Source organism: Vicugna pacos, unplaced genomic scaffold, assembly GCF_048564905.1.
Source record: "Vicugna pacos unplaced genomic scaffold, VicPac4 scaffold_128, whole genome shotgun sequence".
Lineage (NCBI taxonomy): Eukaryota > Metazoa > Chordata > Mammalia > Artiodactyla > Camelidae > Vicugna > Vicugna pacos.
Genome location: NW_027328808.1, coordinates 133,374 through 157,637, shown reverse-complemented (window position 1 = coordinate 157,637; position 24,264 = coordinate 133,374). Strand labels below are relative to the sequence as shown.

Below are 24,264 nucleotides of genomic sequence, written 5' to 3'. Positions count from 1 at the left end.
GAAAGGCGTATCACGGTGTATGGGACAGAGCAGGGAAATGTTCATTCCCACTTTGTCCCTGTGATTAAGTCAATGGCCCCACTTTGCCTCGGAAGTACAGATGAGCTCTTCTGGGCTGCCTACCCCCCACCTTCTGCTCTGTTTCCCCGTATATCTATCATGTTTTCCCTCGGGCTGAAGAGGGTGAGATGCCTTTGCCGAGACGTGGTCCCCCTTTGCTGGGGTGAGTGAGGGAAGCTGTGTCCCCCCGGCCTACGGCCTCGGTCCTTGAGTCTGGAGAGGGCTCATGGTGGTCCCACAGGTGGCGGTCAGAAGACCTGGCATGTGCTACCGGGCCCGCTTTGGAGGTGGTGCTCTGTGATTCTTGAACTTACCTAAGATCAGATCCTACTTTCTGGTTGTTGGTAAGTTGGAGGAGAAGATGCTAGGGAATTAATAAAAAGAATGTCTAGACCAGCCCTGTGAGTGAGAAGCACAGGGGACACTAGTCCCACCTGCGAGAGCCCACCTAGCAGGCTCTGGATGAATTTTCTGTTCCTCCCCAGAAATACCTCTATGGCTTAAGGAAGAGGAGAGGCATGTCGTGGCCATGATCTGTACTTGTCCTCACAGGGCCCTGTGATCTACATGCCCGCACTCCCCATCTGCTTCTTGGAGATGAGCTGGCATGTTTAGGAGCCTGGGCACTGCTGAGGGCATAGCTCCCAGCACCGTGCTACACAGAGTCTCGCTCCGTTCACCTCATCTGTCAACTCCTGCTGAGGCCCCAGACATTAGTCAAGTAGGTGCATCAGCGAAACCTAAGCAGGGACCACCTTCTCCCCCTGGACAGACTGGTGAGTGAGCAGTGGAAGCCTGGAGCCCTGCCCCAGCCCCCACGCCAGTGCCACTTCTTTTGTCATAGGAGGCACTGGTGACATTTTTGCTCAACAAATGCTTGTCTCTGAGTCTGCAGACCCACCAGAGGATGCCAGCTTGTTTTTGCCTTTTGAAGTCTGCCCTTGGGACTTGGCGGAGTAGCCGGATGTGTACTTAGCCCACAGTGGTTCAGCGCATTAAACCTGCCTCCTTGTGGGTCTGTCTATTCTGGTACCATAAGGGCTCAGCCAGCATCTGAACGTCATTGAGATAACGCGGCCAGTGAGCTCGGGTCAAGCACATTCTCCTCCAGTCACTTTTACTCCATTGTTTCTTTTACTATTCCACAGTCATTAATTTTTTAAACAATGCTTTGGTGCAGGAGCAGAGCCTCATTCTCTCCTGCTACTCTTGGTGGAAGTGAGTAAAACGGTTCAGACTGAAATGCGACAATAATTTGTAGCTCAAAAGCTGCCTAGTCGCTTGTAGGTCGAATTTTGGTTAGGGGAGCTGAACACGTTGTGGTCCCCCGGCAGCGCCGCTCCCCTCAGGCCCCTGCTTTCCCTTGAGCAGGAGGTGAGGTTGGGCCTCACCATCCCCGCGTCCCTGGCCTCACACACTCACATAAATTCTTGTACATGCAGTCAAAATTATTTTTGTTCTTGTGTGATTCTAATTTTCTCTTGTTCCTCTTTTCCTTTTTCTTTACTCCTTTTTCACTTGTACTGCCCAGTGAGCATGTTGTTGCTTCTGAAAATGTGGGCTGTGCACACCCTGCATTGGAAATAGCCAGATTGCCCTCCGTACAGTCTCCATCGCTTTAAAAAGCAACAACTTAACAGCTGTTTTGATCCATCTATTATCTTAGTCATTTTTTATTTTCTAATTTTTTGGAATATTTGCTTTGTTAGCTCATCACCCACTGGTGTTTGATACCTGTTGAAATCCTTGCTTTTGAGGAACATGTTTGGTCCTCCTTTTATTTGATGACAAATGCGCCCTTATTAAATTTGTTTCAGTGTTTTGAAGAAGTAAGATGTGAATTGATTTAGTCGGCTGCTCAGGGATTCTTTTCATGGAGTATTTAAACTTGTAAGGTCAAACTCTGCAGCATTTTGCTCGATTCCTGCTTTTACACAAACGTGCTCAGCACGCGGTTCCTGGCTGTCGCTGTGTGACGTGCGTGACGTCGCTTCCTGGCCGGCGGTCACTGGTGAGGATGTGGCCGCCACGGAGGTGACAGCTGCAGGGGACGCTGTTGGAGGAAGAGGTCACCGTTTGGTTCTTTAATTTTTTTTTTTTTGCATTCAACTTCCCCGTGCCATTTACTTTACTTTGCCTTCATAAATGGGCAGAATTGGGTCTAAAATCCATGCCACTATTTTTTCCCTTTACGAGGCTGGTTTTTCTGAGTATCAGGACAACATGGCCTTCTCCTAAGTAGCTGGCTTACCTGGATCTGTTGGGCAAAGGGACTGCTAAAAGGGCCGTAGCTTCCTCTCTGCTCCAGCCAGTGGGCATTCAGAGCTGGGTCTGTGGTTTGCCTCAGCAGCCGTGCAGACCTTCCTGCCTCGGCCTTTACTTTTAACCCATGTTGGCAGTAAAGAGCTGAATCCGTTTCTGTTGCAGCTGACGCCCACCACGTGGGCCCCCTAACGTGTCGTTAGTTTGTGGTAGTCAGTCCCCAACACCCCAGTCAACAATGAAGGAAGATGTTTTGTCCAACCGAGGACCTTGGATTCTCAACCCTACCCTGGTTCATCTCACCTGGTGGAATTGTTTGGCCACCACCATCATGCTGACCATGAGGCCTTGTTTCTCCTTTCATGCTCTGGTCCAAATGTGGACACTTCATTTTTCACTGAATTTGTCTCGCTTGAGACAGGCCAGAATATCTGAATGAGTCCATCACATTCTGGGTGGGGAACAGAACAGAAGTAAGTGTCGCAAGTAGATGGAGTCTAGGCTGTCCGGGTTGGCAAATGCAGGCTGGGATCTGTGATGGCTGGGCTGTACACTGGACACAGGCCTTTCCCATGGCTCCTGAGAGCCCATGAGTTGAAGTGATAACAGCCTTGCGTGGGTTCCCCCATCCTCATCTGCTCATTGGCAAGTGTGTCTGCTAATTAGGAGCTCCCCCAGACCTCGGGCCCTTCAAAGCTCAGACCATGGGAGAACCTTGAGTCCCTTCTCCTGGGCCTCCTGTGTGAGAATCCACTGCCTTCTGAGGTGACCAGCGGCAGGAGATGCCTCCCCATCCAGGGAGCACCCTACGGAGGACTGTTAGTGCACCATGCTGTGAGCTTGTGTGTTTCCGGCCATGGTCCCTACAGAACTACACTTGAGATGGGCTTATTGATGGAGATAACAGGACTGATTCCAGGGCAGGGCCTGGGGGAGGGAACAGTGGAAATTGAATGTGACCTCAGACACCTCGGTGGGTGCTGGGGCTGTTACTAAAATGGGGAGTCTGGGAGATACCTGACAGGAATGGAATTCCAGAGTAAATGGTGGACATGAGGCATTTTTAAGATGCCATTTGTCATCCAAATTAGGACTTCAAAGAGGCACTCGGGTCGATGAGCCTGGGGCTCAGGTGAAGGAGCCGGACTAGAGATACACGTTGGGAGTCGTCATTCTTAGCTGGTGTTCACAGCCTTGCATGTGAATTAGATCATCTCGAGAGCTGCAGACTGAGACTGAGGGGGGCAGGGCTGTGTCTTGGTTGGAGGAAAGCCCAGACCATACAGCTCTGGTGTGTCAGTCAGTGGCGTTTGCCATTTTCAAAGCAATGCCAGTTATCCTTAAGGGGCCAGGGGCTGGGCAGGGCCAGCCAGGAAGAAATCTGAAGGGAGGGTCGTGGCCACGTGTGCGTCTTGGGAAGGTGCAGAGGCTGCAGGGTACGGGAGGGTAGACTCCTCAGAAGCTAGAGTTGCAGTGAGGAGTGGGGAGAAGTTAGTCACAATCACCTGTGAGGGAGGGAGGGAGGCCTAGGGAGCCCCACCTTACCGGACTCGCTTTCCCATGAACAGAAGGCAGTCAGACAGAGGATCTGAGGTGAGAAGGGATGGGCACTGGGAGGGGAGCCAACCTGGAGAATGGTGCTTGCAAAATTCTGGAATAGTCTCCCTGAAAAATAGAGTTAAAAATACCCAGACTCTTAAGAACATTGTTAGTGACTTGGGAGGAGGCAGTTGTTTTTCTGGCCTCCTAAGGGTAAGGCATGTATCCAGGGATACACAGAAGATACGGGCAGTCTGTTCCGGGGGCTTGATCGTTACCGGGGGAACAGTGCAAGTTTAAAGGGGGAGAAGGGCAGCGGAGGGAAACTAGCCAGGCCCCGTGTCAGGTACCAGTCGGCCGCCCTACTTGCGTGTTTCATTCACATCCATGCCTCCCAGGTGGGCGGTGGCAGCCCCCTTTTGGGGATTGGGAAGCCTTCTCAGAGGGGTTAAAGAATTGGTCCATTTAGCGACTAGTAAATGCTGTAGCAGGATTCAAGCAGGGCCTTGTCAGAATTCAAGGGCATGTTCTCTCTACTGTTTCCAGTACTTCCCTGTTATACCTGGAATGGTGAAGTGGGTCAGTTTTGGAGCCTTTCAGAAAAAGTATGATTTAAGCGCCTCTGGACTGTTTCACAAAGCTCAGCCTTCTTTGATGGTTCTGAAGCACGCAGTGATTTTCGTCCCAGAGAGGTAACGTCTAACTCCTTTGATGATGACGTGGTTGCAAATGGTGTACAGGTGCAAAACCAGACTTTGCAGCTTCTGAAGGGAAACTCTCCAGTTCTCCCTTGGTCGGCTTTCTTCCACGGGATGTAACTGTGCTGCAGCGTAGGCCTGAGCTTTCCATATGGAGTGAGAGTTTAATATCCGATGTTAGCATAAAACGGTCAGATGAAGAAAATCGAAGTTGACAATTTATTTTTGGGTTTCATTAGTCAAGATATACTATCAGTTAATGGCCCATATAGCAAATGAAATTGAGTACAGGACATTGCATTTCTTACTTTCTATTTAGAGTTCTCTTATAGAATAATGTTGCCTGCTTTGGAACATCAGCTCCACCACTCACGGCACCTATCAGTGTGTTGGTGTGATTGCATTTACAGAGTGAATGTAATCTAGGCTTCCTCAGCCTCAAACACTTCAGTGCAGAATCACGGGCTGTAGCCGTCTGTTAGTCACGCAAATACTTCTAAAATTATATGATTCCAGAAAAGAAAGAAGAGAGAGAGAGAGATTGCCTTTATCAAATTTCCTTTCAGTTCTAAATGAAAACTGTTGTTGAGCAGCTCTGGTTTCCTTTGGATAAGAATATATACATTTCTTTGCATGTAACCTGGGTTTTGGGCTAGAACACCAAGTTCTTGCTGTCCCCAAGCCACAAAAATAGTAGCCAAATGGCACACGTGTGAAATATTTTATACTTTTTTCTGAGAAAGTATCCTTGAATTTGGAACTTGGGCTGTGATTTCTGCTTTTTGATTCCCCCACCTGTCTTGTAATCTCTCACTCCTTCCCACGTGGTTCCCAAGTGTTCGTGGTCTCAAAGGAGCGGGCAAACACCCAGTTGGTCACCATGTACTGCTGCTATAGATAGAGCCCAGACAAGACTTAAAGGACATTATCAGAGAGGACTTCCTGGAAGAAATGGGCTGTACATTCAGTTGTGAGGACAGAGTAAGAGTCAGCCAAGAGAAGGAGTCAAGAATGTGGCTCAGGTCGCAGGTGCAGCCCGGGCAGAGGCCTGGAGGCTTTTGGCGTGGGGACCCGGGGAGAGTGCCCTGTGCGGTCCAGGGTGGAGGGAGCCCCTGCTGGGGAGGACACTGGAGAGAGTCCGGGGTGTAGGGCTTTGGAAGAAGTTGAGTTTTACTAGAACTGACACAGTAGGCAGTGAAGGGTGTCAACAGAAGTGACCCTCAGGAAAGGTACTTCTGGTTTTGCTTCTGATATACTACAGACAAAAGGGTCGGGACGGGCGAGAGCAGGTATGTCTGTCCCTTTGAGATCCAACCCGTCATTCATTTATTCATAACACGTGCACTTCAGTGAGTCTAGGGGAGAGAGAGTGTAGCCACATAAATAAGCAAAATGTATTTGCTTCTTGAGAGCTTAGCATTGTCAGAAGTTGACTTAGCCTAGAATGTTCTAGGAAGAGAGGAACAAATTGTGGAGGTTGGAGGGAGGGAAGGCTTCCTTGGGAAACAGTCAAAATGAACCTGGAGGCAAGTGGGAAGTAGGAGCAGGTCAGGGGGCTCCTGAGGTCACTGGGGACCTATGTACTGAGATGAGGCTGGGCGAGCAGGGTCTGGGGTGGGGCTAGAACTCTACCAGGGAGCCTCTGAACTGTTTGAAGTGGGGTTGATGTAATCAAATTTGTGCTTTGGGAAGGCTGTCGTGGCTTTGTGTGTGTGTGTAGCGGGGAAGAGGTGGAGGGTGCCACCAACTGGGGGATCATTTGAAGACCATTCACAGGCTGGGATATGGGCTTCGGGGCTACTTGGGGACGGCAGGGGCAGTGTGGATGCCGGCTTTTCTTATGGGGGACTTGTTAGCGGGGCTGCCCTAGAGGCACCTTGTGGCTGGAAGAAAACTGATGGAGGCTGCCAGGGGGACATTCCTCTTCTCTCTTTCCATGCCTAGTGTGATTATCTTAGCTCAGCCAACATTTGGAACAAAAGAGCTAATCTCCAGGGTTGCCCAGGCCTTTGTAGAGCTCCTTCGAGTGAGATCTGATAGGATTTAGGTTTGTGTTCAGATCTGGATGTTCACTTAGCTAGAAACGTCCTGTCATTTCGATTTCCATAGGGGTTTTTATTCCTGATAAAGATTGCTTTCTTGGTGAGAGGAAAATTATTACAGCTGTTGTCTTTTTCAAAAAAAATCATATGTTTTAAGAGCTTTAATATTCAAAAGAATAGGAATATATAAAATATTTAAGGAAGTCTTTGGTGTGGTTTCTTTGCTTTCTGAGCTAATGTGGACTTAGAGCCTTTGTATTACTTAATAGCACATCCTTGTCAGTATTTAAAGAGCTGTTAGTGAGCACCCCAGGCCCCACCTCTCAAAGAATCGTTAAAGTTTGCTCTGAAATAGTGAGGTCATAAACGTCTTGTTTTCAGAAATCAAAAGGTTTAAAATACGCACCATAGCTCCATTTATAAAATAATAATAAGTTCAAAATTAAGAAAATGGAGGATAATTGATTATTTTAAAGCCTAAACATAAACTTTCTTGTGCTAATTTTGCAACTGGAAATTTTGAAAAGAAAAATCCTACTGCAATATCATCTACGTGGTATATATATATGAGTTTCACGTTTGAAAAGTAACTGCGCAGTGGTTTTCAAAGTCAGGAGCATTCCAGCTCAAATACTGGCAGTGGTGGCTGCTGGTTTTCAATGGAAGAGCCTAAATTTGCCTTCTTAGCTTTTTTTTTTTTTTGTACTGAGAAGGTTGAGTAGTGCTTTGCCAGCATGATTTTCGGGCAATTTGAGGGCAGCTGTCGTGTTCCAGCAGTGAGATATTTCCATGCATTTTATTTTCTGGACATCACCAGGGCACATGTGGGGTTTGTGCCTGCAGGCTGGAATGCTGCAGGACTCCCTAATCCATCACCATTATGTCCTGGTGCTGCTCCGGTCAGTGAATGATTTTCTGTGACTTGGAGGTAATGTGGTCTGATGGTGATGATCAGACGTGCAGTTAAATGCTATTAATTGAAATAAGAGTAACCTAGAAACATTGCTCTAACAATACAGGATGAGGGAGGAGGATTGGCTGAGCTGCTTGCAGTGGGATGTCTTCTCAGGTGACTCCCTCACCGTGATTCCTGCCAATATCCGCCCCAGCCCTGCATGGTAGTCCTGCCGAAGCAAGCAAGCACTTTGCTCAGAAACGCACTGAATTTCCTTGCGCCTCTGTTTGTTGGCTTTTTTTTGAAAACACATTTTGCCCTTTGCTTAAATGCCATCCATGCTAGTCACCCCTTACACTCATTCTTCTGGACCTCGTCCATACATAGCTGCTGAATGGATGAACAGAATGTAGTATCTCCATGTAGTGGAACATTATTCACACGTAAGAGTGAATAAAAAAGAAAAAAAAAGAGGAAAATGAAAAATGCCACCTGTTTTGGGAAGTCCACCCTGACTGTTCAACCCACACTTTTCCCTTTGAAACACAATCACTTATGCTCCACTCTACTCTTTTTGATAGTACTTACCACCTTCTAATAATCTTTAACGTTTCCAAAAAAATTAAAAAATAAAGAGATGCTGATGCCACTTCAAAATATACAAGCCTTGCTAACAGCATGTTAATTGAAAGGAAGCAGACACAAACGGCCAGATATTGTTGATTTCAGTGATCTGAAAAGCCCAGAAAAGGCACATGCAGAGGCAGAGAGCAGGTGATGGTTGGAAGGGGCTGGGTGGAGGGGGATTACGGAGTGAATGCTAGTGATAGGGGGATTCTTTTGGGCTGATGAAGTGTTCTGGAAATAGAAGGTGTTGAGGGCTGCACAACTGTGATTGTGCAGAAGACTGCTGAGCGCTGTGTCTGGGAGTGCCTGTTGTTGGGGCATCTTTATTTTGTTCACATCCTGCAATGTGAAGGGCCATCTTCTGCTGTGGTCATTCTACTCCTGTGAGTGGTGAGGGTCAGGACTTTGTAGAGTCCTGTTTCTTTTCTCCCTCTGGCTGAGTGTAGGCAAAAAAATTTAAGCCTGAGAAAGTGCTCCATCTACAGAAATGTCTTTCAGTTTTGCCTGGTGTAAAAATCTTGAGAGCTTTTAACCGTTGAGGCTAGTCTGTGGGGGTAAATAGCCTATGAAGCCTGGGTGAGCCCGGGAAGAGCCGCGCTTCCCTCCCAGACACGGGTGGGGATTTCACCCCCTTTCAGGCAGTGAAGGGCCCAGACCCGTGGGCAGACTTGACAATCGTGAATATTTACGTGTATCCGCTGCTTCATCTTGGATATTAATTTCAAGCTGAGTCAGTTTGTGACGGCAGCCTCATCCTACATCAGGAATTTATAGTATCTGCTCTTTGAGGTGAAGACCTGACAGACTTGATTATTTAACAGTCTGCTTTGAATTGATATCTCAGATTCCTTTGTCAAAAGCAAAACAGCAGAAATACAGACGTCCTTTAATTCCAATGTGGCCTGGAACGGGTTTAGTGTCTGTGCCTCAGTGGCCTTATCTGCGGGTGGGGAAGATGATAACAGTGCTTCCCTCAGAGGAGCTGGTTAGGGGAGAGTGAGAAGCACAAATGGAGGACTTACACGAGATGCTCATAAATGACCGAATTTAGTGCTCTCTGCCTGGTGAGGCCTTAGGGGTAGAGATGTCAGAACAGAGCAGTCCTAGCCGGAGCTCGATACGTGATGGTAGCTGTTATGATCAGTATCACCACTGTGGGTTATCAGGTAGTTTTAAGACTTGGTAATATGATTTCATGAATAATGTTAAAAGACTAGACATCTCAGATCCAGTTTACATAGTCCTCAAGATTTCTTCTGAGAATTGGATGGTTTCTTCCCTATCTTAAATCTGAGATGAGTCTCTAAAAATTTCCGTATTCCTCCATCCTTTTGCTTTAATTCTCTATTTCTTAAAAAACAAAGTTTTTAGATGGAGTTACTGGGGACTGAATTGAGGGCCTCATGCATGCTAAGCACATACTCTCCCAAATGAGGTATAATCTCTTCCCTGATATTTTTTTTAAATTTACATCTTAATTTTCAGAGGTTAGAGGCCTCTAATTATTTTTCTGGAGACTTGTCCATGAACCTGTAAATCTACAATTAATGGACAAAATTTGGTTTATTAAAAAAAAATCTATAGAATATTCTACAGTCCACCCAAAAGGAAATACTCATGGACTTAAAATGTTTCTCCTTTAAGGTGATTTCTCCTGTTTGGTCGAGCTTAATTTGTTAACAGCCATCCTCATCATCATAATGACCAAACTCGCTGTGAGTGGACGCCTAACTGAGGCTAAAATGCTTTGCTCATATTTTACTTCATAGCAAGTGTTTGATTGTAGGTATCAGTGTCTCCTTTTTTGTAGCTGAGGGATTGAGAGATGGGTCAGCTTGCCCCAAATGACACGCAGCTGGCGGTGGCTAGCTCGATGCTGGAATCCAGGCTGCACAGGATGAATTCTCAATTGCTCCTCTAATCAGCTTCCCGTTGAGTGTTTTCCCGAACTCCTGTGAGCCCATAAATGACCGATTTTAGCTATCTCAGCCTGATGAGGTCTTCAAAGGAGAGACACCAGTGAGAATGAGAGGCAGAGTGGCATAAATTAAAATTGTACATTTTCACAAATGTTTTATTCTCAGGTAATGACTGTAAAGGAAATAGTTTTTTAATTTAGTGCTTTGTGAGAACTAAAAACAAAACATTTAAAATAACTATTGTGCAAGAGAGAAGTGGTCTTTGAAAGTCCAACTGTTGCTAATGATGTTACTTGTTTTTTCTAGTGGTGCTTATTTACTGAAAAATTTCCAAACACTGAATTTGTTTTATGTAGTCTTAGTATGAAAGAAAACTTTGTCAGTGAGTATTGTAAGTAAAATCCTTACTCTTTTCTTTCCTGATGATGAATATCTTAGTTGTTTACATGGCTTAAGTATATTTCGTCATTTGTGAAATTTGAGTAATATGGTTTACCTTGTCTGACTGTGAGAGCTGGACGCCTTGTATACAAAGCACCGTAGAGGTGCTTAATAAAAATGTGCTTTCACAGTGACTGATAGTTTAGAAGTATCAACTCTGAATACTAAAAAGGGTAGCTTATTTCTGATGCATATTCAATATGTGTATATATGATATACATTAATATGGCTTAAAGTAACTAGGATTGTTTTTTTTAAGTGCAGTATGAAGCTTTAATGAAATCTGTGTCATTCTAGTGAGACAGGGACTACTTAAATTGCCTTAAGCAGACGACCTTGAAGATTATTTACACAGAATGTAAGCTCAGAATTCATGTTGCCGTGTAACCATCCATCAGACATTTAATTTCTCGGGATTCTGACCAGAACCATTAAGTTTAGAAAAATCCACATTGATTATTATCAGGGAATAAGCTTCTCTCTTTTGTGACTAAAGAAAATTTTGATTTTTTTCTGCACTCTTTTCAGGTTTTAAAATTTCAAAATTTTGATTTGACATGTCACTTTTTTAATAGAGGTAATAAAGCTCATGCTGTTTTAATATGTAAATAAATGTTTTTGTATTTCAATACCCTTCTATGATTTCCTGGCTCTTTGAGAAGTATTTTGCAAGATACTTAGATTACCTACTGTTGGAAAAATACAGACGTGACTTTTATGAATATAGGCCTAGTACAGTTCTGTTGGTTTTTACTACAGTGCAAGACATGAGACCTAGGAGAGCTTTGCTGCTGATTGCCAGGAGGACAGATCTCAGGTCTCAGTCTCCCCTCGTGTAAAATGAAGTGGCTGGACTGGATTCTTTCCTCTTCTAAGATGAGCTTCCATGAGCCTATGTCTTTTGTTTATATTTAGGAGTATTAGCAATATCAGATTAAATACTGAATACCCCTCCATCCCCCCGAAGCAAAGTGCAGTATATGCTACATAAGCTTCTAGTTATCTGATTCTCGTTTCTCATCTTACAGTCAATTTTTGTGTTGCATGTTTCCCGGCAACCTGGAAGGTCTTTTTAGCCATAGGTGGCGCTGTTGCAACTTTTTACAGTCTTAATTTTTCTGTTTGTAAAATAAGGCTTAAACAATGTGATTTTATTTTGATTCCTTTGCTTAATGCTTCAGAATAGCACAACGTCCATTATGTCTTTCTACCTGGAAAATTTTTTCTGCTTATATCATAGTTTTATTCTTTTATCTCGCTGTGAACATTTCAGACTTGCTGTGCAAACAATGGCAAAATCGGGCTTTTCTTCTAGTGTTAGAAACCAGTGAGCCGGGATATTATAAAACAGCTAGAAGCTGCCTCTGGAGCACCATAAAGCTGAAAGGTGTGTTGAGTTCCCTGAGTATTGACCCCGCCGCTGTGTGTTAATTGGTGGGAGTTGATTTGGTACATATATGATGGGGTGTAGTTTCTTGACTTGGGTTTGCCTGCACGTGCTGACACTGAACCATGTGATCCTGAGTCAGCTCGTTCTGAGTTTTCCCCTCGTCTGTGAGAAGGGGACACTCATATCTGCTTTGTAGAATTGTGAGAATTAGTAATTATGTAACATGTTTACCACAGTGGGTATGTCAAGAGAGCTCATAAACTTTAGCTGCTGTTTTGTGTGCAGCCATCATTTTATAGTCTTTGGTAATTACAAAGAAACAAGAAAATAAGAAAAGCTGATTTTATGATGAAAGATATTTGAGGACGTTCCATAATTCCTACACCCATAATTTAGCATCAGCAGAGTCAGAACTGTTACACAGTCGCCCTGGACCAACGTTAAGCCACAGAAATTTTTGTTACTTCATATATGTTGGGGCCTAAGGGGAACCAATACTTATACACATGTTGTCTCCAGCAGCCAACTGAGAGATGACACAAAAGAGTAGGCAGGCGATAAATGTCTTCTTTGTTACTGATGAAGCCACGTTCTCCATGAACTTCAGGGCTGTGGATAAATGAGTGTCATGATACTGTGTCCCAGAAGTAGAGACTCACCCTGTCCCAGGTATCTCTGGGCCACAGCAAGCCTTCCCTTGAGAGAATGAGCCCCATCATGCACAGGGCTGTTCTGCAATGGAGCTGAGCATCCAGGGTGCTTCCCTAGGGTAGTCAACACTGGAGGGAAAGGAAGGGTTTCACATGCCCTGCTTGTCTCCCCGGAATCACAACTCAATCTGTTAATGTGAGGAGGGCTAGCTGTGGGCCAGGGGTCAGGGCTGTGAAGGGAGTAGCACTCTGCATGGCCCAGAGGAGTGGGGAGGAGGTATCCCTTCCATCAGTTTTAAACAGGTGGTGGGATGGAACAGAAGGGTTTCATCCCATGAGTTTATAAAAGGAGAAATAAGAATTTCCTTTGGGTATTAGTCTAGCCAGGAAACACAGAAGATGATTAGGAAGGAGACTTGTAAACCACTGTAATATTAATTTGACATTTGTTGAGCACCCAAAATGTGCTACATTCTTTTCTGAGCGTTTTACAGAAATGAATCCTTCAATCTTCTCAACAAGCGAGTAAGGAAGGTTTTGATTGTTATCCCAGTTTCACAGTGTGGAAATTGAGGCACACAGAGGGTAAGTTGACCAAGGGTCACAGAAACTAGTAAGTGGCAGAGCAAAGTATTTTAACCCTGGCTGTATGGTATTGTGGCTCCCAGAATGGGCTTTGGGTGTTTAGATGTATCTGCATCCCTCGACTTCTGTACGTCTGTGCATCAATTAGCCCAGAAAGGACAGGGAAAGGAGAGTTACACAGGTGCTCACAGTCGTTGTCTCGGCAACTGTCCACGAAGAGTGCACCGTGAATTAGAATTAATTGTTTTCCAGGCAGCAGATCTGTTGGTATAACAGAAATTTAGTTCCATTGAATTCATCTAGAATCCTTCCTGCTCTGCTTCTGTCCACACTTGCCATGTGACTGCCTGCCCGTGTTTGGGCCGTGGAGGAGAACATATACTCATGGTTGAACTCTGATATTGCAGTCTGGTTCATAGTTTCACATCTTCTGTTACATTAATAAGTTAAATTTCTGGTTTTCTTGCATCAGTGTTCTCATGAGTTTGGTTAATGTGAAACCAGTCCATGGGAGCCCAGGGGTTATGATGGTATAAATTTGTAGCACGTTGTGGCACTTCTAGCCATGCAGACATGACTGGGGGATGTACGCCTTTCTCACTGATTTCTCCCAACAGCAGGGTCCTCTCACGGAGTGTGAGGCTGGGAGCTCTCTGAGTAGCTCAGTCAGAGGCCAAGTCCACCAATCCGAAAATGATGAAGTACCTGGACAAAGTGGGTTTAATAAAAGTAAAGGGCTTCCAGGTAGTCCGATGGGCTGTTCAAGAAATTTGGTTGAAAAGCTGTCCACTGTCTGTGGTTTAGCTGCTTCTTTGCTATTGAAAAGGTCTGGAGTAGATGAAGGGATTTTTAAAAAGCAGAAAGGAGTGATTTTCAGGTGGTACATCCACACCGGTGAGAAGTGATGGATGACCGCCTGTGTGAGGCACAGACAGAGTCTTACAAACTTCATAAAACAGCTTCAAATGCTCTGCCATCTGAGTGCGCTTCATATGGGGTCCAGTTCATCACTGGTCACGCTGTGAGGGCAAGTAACTGACGATGGCAGAAAGGACACGGAGGCATCAAAAAGGTCTCACACATGTTCCCTGTTTAAAGAATGTTGGCACAGTGTATTATTTTTGAGCTGGTTTTTCACTGAACAGTTTTTAGTGTTTTCTGGGACTCCCCAGTTGCCCCAAGGTTCCATGCAGCTGGGTGTCCCCTCATTGCAGCTCCGTCAGCGCTTGCCCTGTGCTGATGTGGTGTCACGGGAAGCAGGACGGTCAGCGTCCCCCGGCTCCTCTGAGCTCCGTCTCCTCATCTGCAGAGCCTGGTTTCCCATCCGTGTCTACTTAGTAGGGTTGCTGAGAATCACACGTGATGGTTATCAGGTGTGATTTCTGGTTGTCTCTGCGATTGGCAAATAGCCAATAATTGATAGAAACTCTTGTTTTTTTTATTGTAATTGTGTCTCCTAGATTGCAGTGGTTTTTAGTCTGCATTTTTTTATAACTTTACTCATTTTTAAATATGCCCTTATTTTATTTATTTTTTTTTTGAGGTACTGGGGACTGAAGCCAGGACATTGTGCAATGCTATGCAGGTGCTCTACAACTGAGTAATACCCACCCTCCTTTTCTGCACTTAAAAATAAATATTGCAATACACAAAATAGCTCTTAAAACTCCATCATGGGACCTGGTCTCTGTATAGGCAAATGAACACGTATACTATTTCAATAAGAACAAATGCTGTTGAGACATAAGTTTCTGAATCTGTTAATGTGCTTAAAAACGATCACTAGCTAGTGATAAACACGAGACCTTAGATCCAGGACATTTTAGGGTATGTTTTGCCATCATGGGAAATTACATTCTACTGAGAAGGCTAATTGGGTCTCTTTTGATATTTGGATGGTTTTAGCAGGTGATCAAGGCTTTCCAAAGCTGACAGTTTTGTATTTTAAAACTAACTGCAAAGTTATCTTCTAGAAGATGGAAATCCTAAAGTTTGTGAATTTCCAGTAATCCAGGGGGTATGTGTCTGTGTCTGTGTCTGTGTGAACGTTTGTGTGTGTGATTTCAGGAATGTAGAAATAAGTTCCCATATAGACTTCTGATATCTTTCTCTTCCAGTTCAAGGTTTAAGCATATACTTACACAAATAAATTGATTTTCTTTTTGTCATTTGGCATATTGGCGGGAATAAGAGGTTCTCATACTTGTTTCAGAAGGGTTGGGAAGCATGAGCCTTAGAAAACGGGAGGAGAAAGAGGCAGGGAGACACTTCACACTTTGTGCAGTATATGAGAAACGGTAGCTTTTCTTTTCTCTTTTCTTCTAAAGCAAACTGGCTCTGAATTGTAACACACTAATACTCAGAATTTGCTTTTCTAATCAGATACAAGTGCCTCAGATTTTTCAAGGCAACATGAATGATGAAATGTGTTTTAGCATTTATCTTTAAAAGTAGTTTTATTTCTCAAGTAAAAGACTATAGCCTGTTTCTTCCAGCGTCTCAAGAAATTCTCATTGATCTATGTACATGTTCTATGTGCTTCTTTTCTTTTCTTTTTTTTTTAAGTGCTTGTTTCATTGTGGTGTGAATCAATGTTTAAAATTTCTGGATTTTGATCTTTAGAAAATGCTGATATATCAGAACTGTTAAAAACCTGATTGTTCTTTGGTCCTTGTTTGGTGGGGCACCCTATTGATTACTCTTGTCTGTTAAAGAGAGAAATTCTTCCTCTAGCCTGCAGATCATTAAGTGTATGGTTTTGCAGTATGCCTTTAAATTTCATTGAATGCATTGAAACATGATTGTCCAGTGAATTTTGAGGTTGACTCATAGTAATGACTTTGCTTTGATTTCTGTGGCTTTTGCTCCTCTCCACAAGAGCTTGAATTCTCTGTTGCATTTTGTATACGTGTTCTTCACAGTGGAAGAAATTTTGCATTTTTTTACAGAGGTGGTTTTTCCTAACACCTCTGAATGCCTTCTGTAATTGATACAACAAAAATCTGTTATTTCAATGCTTAATTATTTCATAAACTAGTTTTTGGCTTAATCAGAAACAATGACAGAGTGATAATAAAAAATAGGAAAACTTTCCTTCCTTTGAAGAATAGAAATCAGGTGGTCAGGCTCACCCATGCTTTGGGCCTGACACACTTAATCTCATGTCATTGTGTATCATGATTCGGAGATGGAGTTGCTTCAGGTTTATTGATTTTTGTTTTAACATTTGTGTTGAATTCTTTCTCCAGGCTTATGTATCCTGTTGGGTTTGTTGAAACTGTAGAAGGGAAACAAAAGCTTTTTTTTGGTTTCCGGAGGCCTGAGTTGCTGATGATAAGGGTTGAGGGGTGGGCTGAGGAACAGAGTGACACTCCCTCTGCATCCCAGCTGAAATTGATGAACAATGAAATCAATTAAGTGTATCGGTATTTGACCAATAGAAGTTAGCGAGCCCAAACTGGCTAGTTATGCCCAAAGAAAGTACTGAATTCACCTGCAGAATTAGGTGCTTTACCAAGAAGAAGCAGCTTAGAGCAATCAGAAAAATCAGTCCTATGATGAGATATAAAGTAAATATAATATCTTTTTATTTCTGAAACTTTTCTACGTTAAGGTTGTGTAGAGCTAAAATTAAGTTTCAAGCACCAGGAGTTAACAGTGTGGGTGGTTCTGTATGATCATTATTCAGGAATGTGCCTAGACTCTGCTAGAGTGGCTGAAGCTGGCAGGCATTATTCAGGAATGTGCCTAGACTCTGCTAGAGTGGCTGAAGCTGGCAGGAAAAGACCCAGAGCCAGGATTTGTCACCTTAGGGTGTCCTCCATAATGGTTCCATGTGGGAGCCCATGATTGGGTTAACAAATTGTAACAGACCCCAGCCGCCTGTCAAATTTAAGAAGAAAACGTATGCTTAGTAACTGCTTTGCAAGCAAGTGCCTGTGCATCCTCACTCCTGTCTCCTTGCCTTAAAAAGCAGAGATAATGCTTTGCTTGCGTAGATGATGTTTTAGATAGCACTCTGCTCATCGCAAAGCAATGACCCAGGCCCACAGCTATAAAGGCTGGGCTTGTGTGCAGTTAGATACTCTATTATCCCCCAAGCAAGGACCTAGCTGGTCTGGTGGTCTGCTTTGTAATTCACATGTCTAAAGGATGTATCTTATTCCCCTCACCCCATGACTTACCTAAAGATACACTAAGCCTTTGTACTCATGGTGGATTCTACAATCTCTGTCTCATCCTTCTTTCCCCAAGTTCCTGCTTACTATCACACAACTGTTAATGACGTTTTCCTTTGATTATACACAATAAATATGGGATCATTTGAGAGGCTCGTGGAGTTGGGTCCCTACGCCCTCTCTCTTTCGTGACTTTTTCCACAGAGTCTTGAGTATTCATTCCCTGTACGTAAGACTTCTGCCAGCCAGAACCCACAGTTCCAGGTGAGAAGGATGCAGGCTTTATCTCTCCTACCTCTAGGGAGAGAGAGTAGAAAATTGAGATCTGCTCTTCCGTGGTCCCTTCCTGCCCCAGGTCTGCTCCAGTTCACCTGCAGCCTTCTGGCCTCTGCTCACACTGCCTCTGTCCCAGGACTGACAGCAGCCTTTTCTTCCCTGGTAAACATTTCCTGTGCCTTTTAGAAGTTGGTCTCTTCTCTGCAATACAACCCTGGCAGATGTGATGGTGGTAAACGTGCTGGAGGGCAGTCACTTGGGGACTGCCAGGAGCCATGCTGATTCTCCTGAGTCTCTCATTCGGGGTTACAGAACTGTCGAGCAGCAGAGGAAGCCCTTTAACGTGAGGCCAGCTCAGCATTGCATCACTTTCATTTTATTTTTGAATTTTCAGTGGAGAAATTATTTGTAGCAAACTGTTCCAGATTTTTGGCTGCCTGCTTTCCTCACCACCATTTCCTTGTTGGCTCTGGTGCTTGTTGTAAGAACCAGGTTTCTTCTCTGGTTATTTCTAGCAGCTGGGCTTGCCGAATCCTTGATCTGCCTTTGAAGCAGAATGCTTCTTCGTGATGTCAAGCTGATTTTCCTATTTCTGAATATTTCGTGTACACTCAGCAACTCTTTCAAGTGAAATGCTCTTGTCCAATTCTGTTAACCCATATTTGCCGATCTCCTGCTTTCATGCTGAGGGCAGTTTCTTCTTCCTGTAATAAAAGTTAGCAATTTGCATTTACTATTTGAAGGTTCTGGCCCTAGGTGCTTTTGTCCTTAACAGTTTTAATACAATTCACCCATTAAAATGTGCAGCGGTTTTTACTCAAAGCCCAGAATTGTGCATCGCAGTCAATCTTAGAATATTTTCATCCCCCAACAGGAAGCCCTGTATGCACAAGCAGTCATTCCCATCTTCCTCATCCTCCCCCAGCCCCAGGCAGCCACTGTTCTCTCTCTATGGATGTGCCTGTGCTGGACATTTCATGTAAAACAAGTTATTTCATGTAAATGGAACTGTCTATTGTGACTGACTTCTTTCACACTGAGTAACTTTTTCAATGTATTTCCAGGTTGTGGCCTGGGTCAGTACTCTATGCTTTGCTATTGCTGAATTATATTCTACTGTATATCTGGGCCCTACTGTTTACCCATTCATCAGGTGATAGTCGTTTGTGTTGTGTCTGCTTTTTGTTTGTGAAGAGTAATGGCGCCGTGAATACTCCTGTAGGAATTTTTATGTGGACATTTGTTTTCAGTTCTCTTACTTGTGTGACCAGAGAGCAGAAATGCTGGGTCATTCATAAACCAAATGTTCAACTCTCTGAGGACCTGCCAGGCTGTTTTCTAAAGTGGCCACCCTGTGTTACATCCTCAAAAGCAAGGGCTGCGCGCTCCGCTTCCTCTGTGTCTTCATTAGTGCTTGTTACACATTTTTTTTTATTATAACCTATTGTAGTAAGTGTGAAGCGGTTTCTCCTAGTGGTTTTGACTTGATTTCTTTTACAGCTAATGATATTGAACATCGTTTGATTGTGCTTATTGGCCATTTGTATATTTTCTTTGAAAAATACATTTTCAGATACTTTATACACATTTTAATTGAGTTCTCTTTTTCTTGTTGAGTTGTAGGAGTTTTTTCTTTTATTTGAAGATACAAATACTTAATCAGATAAATAATTTGAAAAAATTTTCTCCTCTCAGATGTTTTTTCACCTTCTGGATGGTGTCCTTTGAAGCAAATTTTTAACATTTGATGAACTCCAATTTATCACTGTTTTCTTTGTTCCTTGAGCTTTTGGGGTAATATTTAAAATCTGAGGTATTTTATTTAAACTTTTATATAAAAAATAACTTAATTCTTAAGACTGTTCTAGGAGATGGGTGCTGTGGCTGTCCCCAGTCTATGGATAGGAGACTGAGGTGCAGAAAATTTCACTGAAATATCAGTGTCACAGCTACCCAGTGCTGTGGGATTTCAGACCCTCATGTTTGTCCCCAGCATTTGTGATCTTCACCACCATGCTCCACTACTGCCTGGAATCATTAATGAAAAAGTTTTCCTTTTTTGATTTCTTGATTGTTTGTTTTCTCATTGGGGAACTCACCTCTTCATTTTCCTTGCAGAGATCTGTGTAGGTTTATTTTAGATCTCATGTACTTATTTATTACACAGGCTCCAGCGATGATTGTGCCTAGTTGATCTAATCAATTCATACTCAAGTCTTTCCTGCTCATGACACTAAAAAGAGAGTCATGATTTACATAATGCTCAAAGAAGAATGTACTTGAGTGATTTTATTTTTCTAACCAATCAAACAAATCCAATAAAAACCCGGTGTTGGAACAGATTATAAGCCCTGCAGAATAGGGTCACTGTCTTCCTTGTGTTTCATTTGATTTGTCACAGTGTCTGGATAGTGCCTTGCTGTCCAGCAGTTTTGTGAGTATACGGTGCTCGTGAATCATTGTAAGGAAAGAATTTTGACAACAGACTGTGTTGTTCATTTCACAAGGGAAAAGATCATATAGAAATACTGCTCAGATTTATTTTAAAATTAAGCTTGGTGTTTTGAGAAGGGTTCAAGAAACCATACAAAAATCTTTTTCACTAATTTTAAATCTATCTTAGACACATTATGCATACATGGCAGAGTAACTTATCAACTAGTTTTGACAAGAGGAGTGTATTATTGATTATCTATTTTAGTTGAAATATTCTACCTGGGATAAAGTAATCAGTGCCCATAAATGAACAAATATGTTTGTATTTCTATGCAACATGGGGGCAGACTTCATATGTTTTTATATAATATATATGACTGTGTGTTTTAATCTGTCTGTCAGTGTTTTTATAGTTTTTCATCAATGTTGTAACTTTAGAATTCTTCTATGGAAATCACCCCCAATTCTAGTGCAGTTTGTACTGTGTATCCTGTCTTATGCATGGGATTCCACTGTCCCCTCACTGAGGAATTTCCTCTCCTATTGAGTTAGTAGCAGAGTTAAAGGAACTGTGATTTCTAGGCCTTTGCTCTCCATGTGTTTGCAGTTGGCTGTCAATCAAGATTTTGTCTTTCGTGAGTTTTCATTGTTCAATTAGAATTTTGGAAATAACAATTAATATGTTGCAACACTCTCCCTAGAAACTTGATGTGTTTGTGCTTTTCAGTTTCCAATTTACAAAAAATGTAAATGCACTCTTGTTTTTAAATAGTCCTTTTTCACTAGATATTTGTTTACTTCTTTATAGTCAAAATATTTTTTTCCCAATGAATGAATAGGTTTGCATGTTTTAAAAGATACCTTACTTTTTAAATTTCTTATTCTAACAGGTATATTCGTTGTACAGAATTTAGAAAATAAGGATAAACACAATTATAACTTAAAAATGGCCTCTAATCTCACCTGGAGATACAGTTGTAAGGTTTGAAATTGAGAATTACAAGTCCTCTCAAACTGTTCTTCTATTTCAAGTACGGTTTGGTTACTGAGATCCTCGAATTCCCATATGAATTGTAGCAGCAGATAGTCAGTTTCTGCAGAGGAACCCACTGGGATTGTGATCGAGTCCACGTTGAATATATGGATCGCTCTGGGGAGCACTGCCATCCCAAGAATGCTGTCATTTGATTCAGGAATGTGCGTGGTGTGTCTGTCCAGGTATTTAGGTATTCTTTAATTTTTTTCAGCATTGCATAGAGTTTACATTGGATTATTTTACTATATATTTTGCCTTTATACTGAGGACAAGTGTGCAAGGTACCGGGATCAGAAGTGTACTGGAGCTCCGCAGCTTGCTGCCACCATGGACGCTGTGCTCTTGCTTCGCCCACTGTACAATGTTGCACAAAATAGGGCCTAAGTAACTCTCTCTTGAAAGAATGATTATATGATTGCTGGATGATGCTTGAGAGTCCTTGTGATGATGTCTTTTTCCCAGAATTTCCCCTCTTCTTTACTATGCCCTTTCCCTTCCTTTCCTCCAGCCTGTGTTTCAGCCTGCCTGTGGCATTGATTTTCCTTGTCTGTGGACTCTTCCTTTCACTAGTTCGTGATAATGTTACATGTGAGATGTGGAAACTTGCTAGATGTCAAGAAAGAGGAAATCCATTGCATTCTAGTTTTTTTAGAGTGTGCTATTGTATTATCGATTGAAATGAAATCAGGCTGACCCATTGAGCCATCCCCTGAGCTCTTTTTGCCTTCCTACAGGTGATACTGCTCTCGTTGCTGCATGTGCCCTTCCCCCAGACTTGGTTTTGGGGTTGAGTAAGTCACCGTCACTGGAGCCCTCTCTTTAAATGATGAAGAGAACATTTGCTCTTTCTCCCTGTTTGGGGACTTGGATGAGATGAGGCAACAGATAAAGAATGGAGCCCCACCTCATTCTGACCCCCGCTCTTTCCGTTCCTTTCTCCAGGGGAAGAGTACAATTCAAAAATATAAAGATTGTGAACTAATGAGATAGACAAGACAACCGATCATTTATTAAATACCCTTTCATGCCAGAAACAAATGTATTATACACACAAAAAGCACATAAAATACGGTAGTACTGTGGTTACAAACGTGGGTCCGAGTTCGAGTCCTGGTCTGGAGTGACAAGTCCTGTGAGATGGAGAATTGGTAGGTCGGCTTAGCCTCTCTTGGACTTGTTTTCTGTCCTGCAGAGATGGGGCTCGCTAGGCGTCCCTCCCCCGTAGAGGTGCTGAGGGGTGTAAAAGACACGTGTAGGCAGACCGAGCACAGCTGCTCTTTCCTCGTAAGTGCAGGATAGCATCGCTTTTGCGGTGATGGCTTTATGACTGCACCGTGTAGACTCTCAGTGCTCCAAAGGGATGCCTTGCAGATTGGAGATGGGATTCTCACTTCTGTATATACCCAAGGATTGTGTTATTGGGCCTTGCTAATTTGACTCTATTCTTTAGAAAGTACATAATGTAGATATATTTTTCAAACATGCATGATTTTTTCTTTTATTATTTATAGTTCTACCCTCTCATCTCTTGGTGTGACTTTTCATGGAATCCAGGAAACAGTCCTAAGCAACCTGCCTCTTCACACTTCTCCGTGGTGGTTTCCTTCCCTGACTAGAAGAGGGTTTTGCATAGGTAATTTTGATTGCTCCCCTTCTCTTGGAGACTCTCTGTTTTTCTGCCCATCTCTCACCTGTCCATCTGTCCATTTCTCTACCCACTCATTCTTCTGACTTGTTTCAATAAGCATTTCAGGCAGCTTACAGAAGAACAGGTACCAAATAAACAGGTGAGAAAATGGGGCCAAGTTCATACAGTGAGGCTAGGAGTTGAGCCTGTGTGAGAGTTGCCAGCGTGAGACACACGCCTCTGCCTTGTGACTTATAAGATAGACAACATCAATGTGCCTGAAGCTCCCAGCAGACACAGGGAAACAGGGTTTGTGGGAGATGCTCATTGGCTGTGAAATAAATAAGTGGCTTAGTAGAAGCCCAGCCTTTCCAAGTACTAAGGCTTAGGAGAATATTTTAGTGTCTTCCAAAATCAGATTATTGCATCTTTTCTTTTTCAGAGTTTTATGTATAGTTGGTTTACATTCTATACCTGGAAATTTCTCCAAAACTTCTGCCCACGTGAGTCCCATGACTCGGGAATGGGGTGGTTCTGCTCATTGACGGGTGTTGGCCAGAAACGGAAAATGACAGCCTCAAAGGAGCCTGGGATTTATCAGTTATGTTTTGTCAGTGCTGTAGATTTCAGAAAATGCTTTCACCTTTTCTTTCCATCTGAGGCAGCAGCGCGCTCTCTTACCAGCATCAGGAGCTCAGGGCCACGGGATGGTGGGGGCTGACTGCACTGCCGTCAAGACAGCTGAGCTAGTCACTGCAGGTGTGGTTCTTTTACATACTGCAGTTCATGCTCTTTACTAGAATGTTTCAACAGGGAGTTAATTAACTGAGTTAATTAACATTTTATAAATATGATGCTTTGTTGAAAAGACAGTCATAGGCAGAATATAAGTTGTGATCACTTTAAAAATGGTTTCATTACTGAAATTTCAGTAGGAAAGATCCAGTTTATCTTATTTCCGCCTCTCTTTAAAAGTAACAAAGAAACAAGACAGAAAAAGCAGAGGATGATTTCTGTTCTTCCTCTCGGCTTGCAGGTGCCCTCACCTCCAGTGGCATCCATCCAGACACCAGCACTGACACTGGCCGTGCTCAGAACTGCCTCAGCCCTGAAGACACATCTGACAAATGGAAGGGGGCCGCGCCCTGTTACAGCAGGTGCTCTCACTTTGTGGGTCCTTATGTAACTGCGCGGTGTTATTCAGGATCGCCCTTTCTACACTTTGTGACGCTGCTGCGGTGTCTCCTAGTTATTTGTTTCTGTAAGTACTCGTGTAATTTTCCAATGTGTGGTACTAGACATCTAAAAATGCATTTTTCAGATGAAAAATAGTGTGTATTTAATATAAATGTATGAAAAAAGGGTCAAATGGATCTATCCTGGTGCCAGTACTCAGAGATAATAATTAACACATTAACATCTATTTTCTGTTCTTTTCATCAGTGTGTATTACCTCTGTCATAAAAACCAGCGAGCAATGTGTGCCTGTATACTGTGTGGAGACCTCCATTTTCCATTCGGCTTATTACACATTTCTCTACAATATTCTATCTCCCCTGGCATGATTTTTAATGACTAGTATAGCATTCTGTCTTGTGGAGTC

At 43.2% G+C, this 24,264-nt stretch overlaps 1 pseudogene; it reads left to right on the top strand.

Annotated features, from left to right (window-relative positions):
- The window catches only part of LOC140695058 (trafficking protein particle complex subunit 9-like), a 114,251-nt pseudogene that overhangs the window by 5,572 nt on the left and 84,415 nt on the right, over positions 1-24,264 (top strand).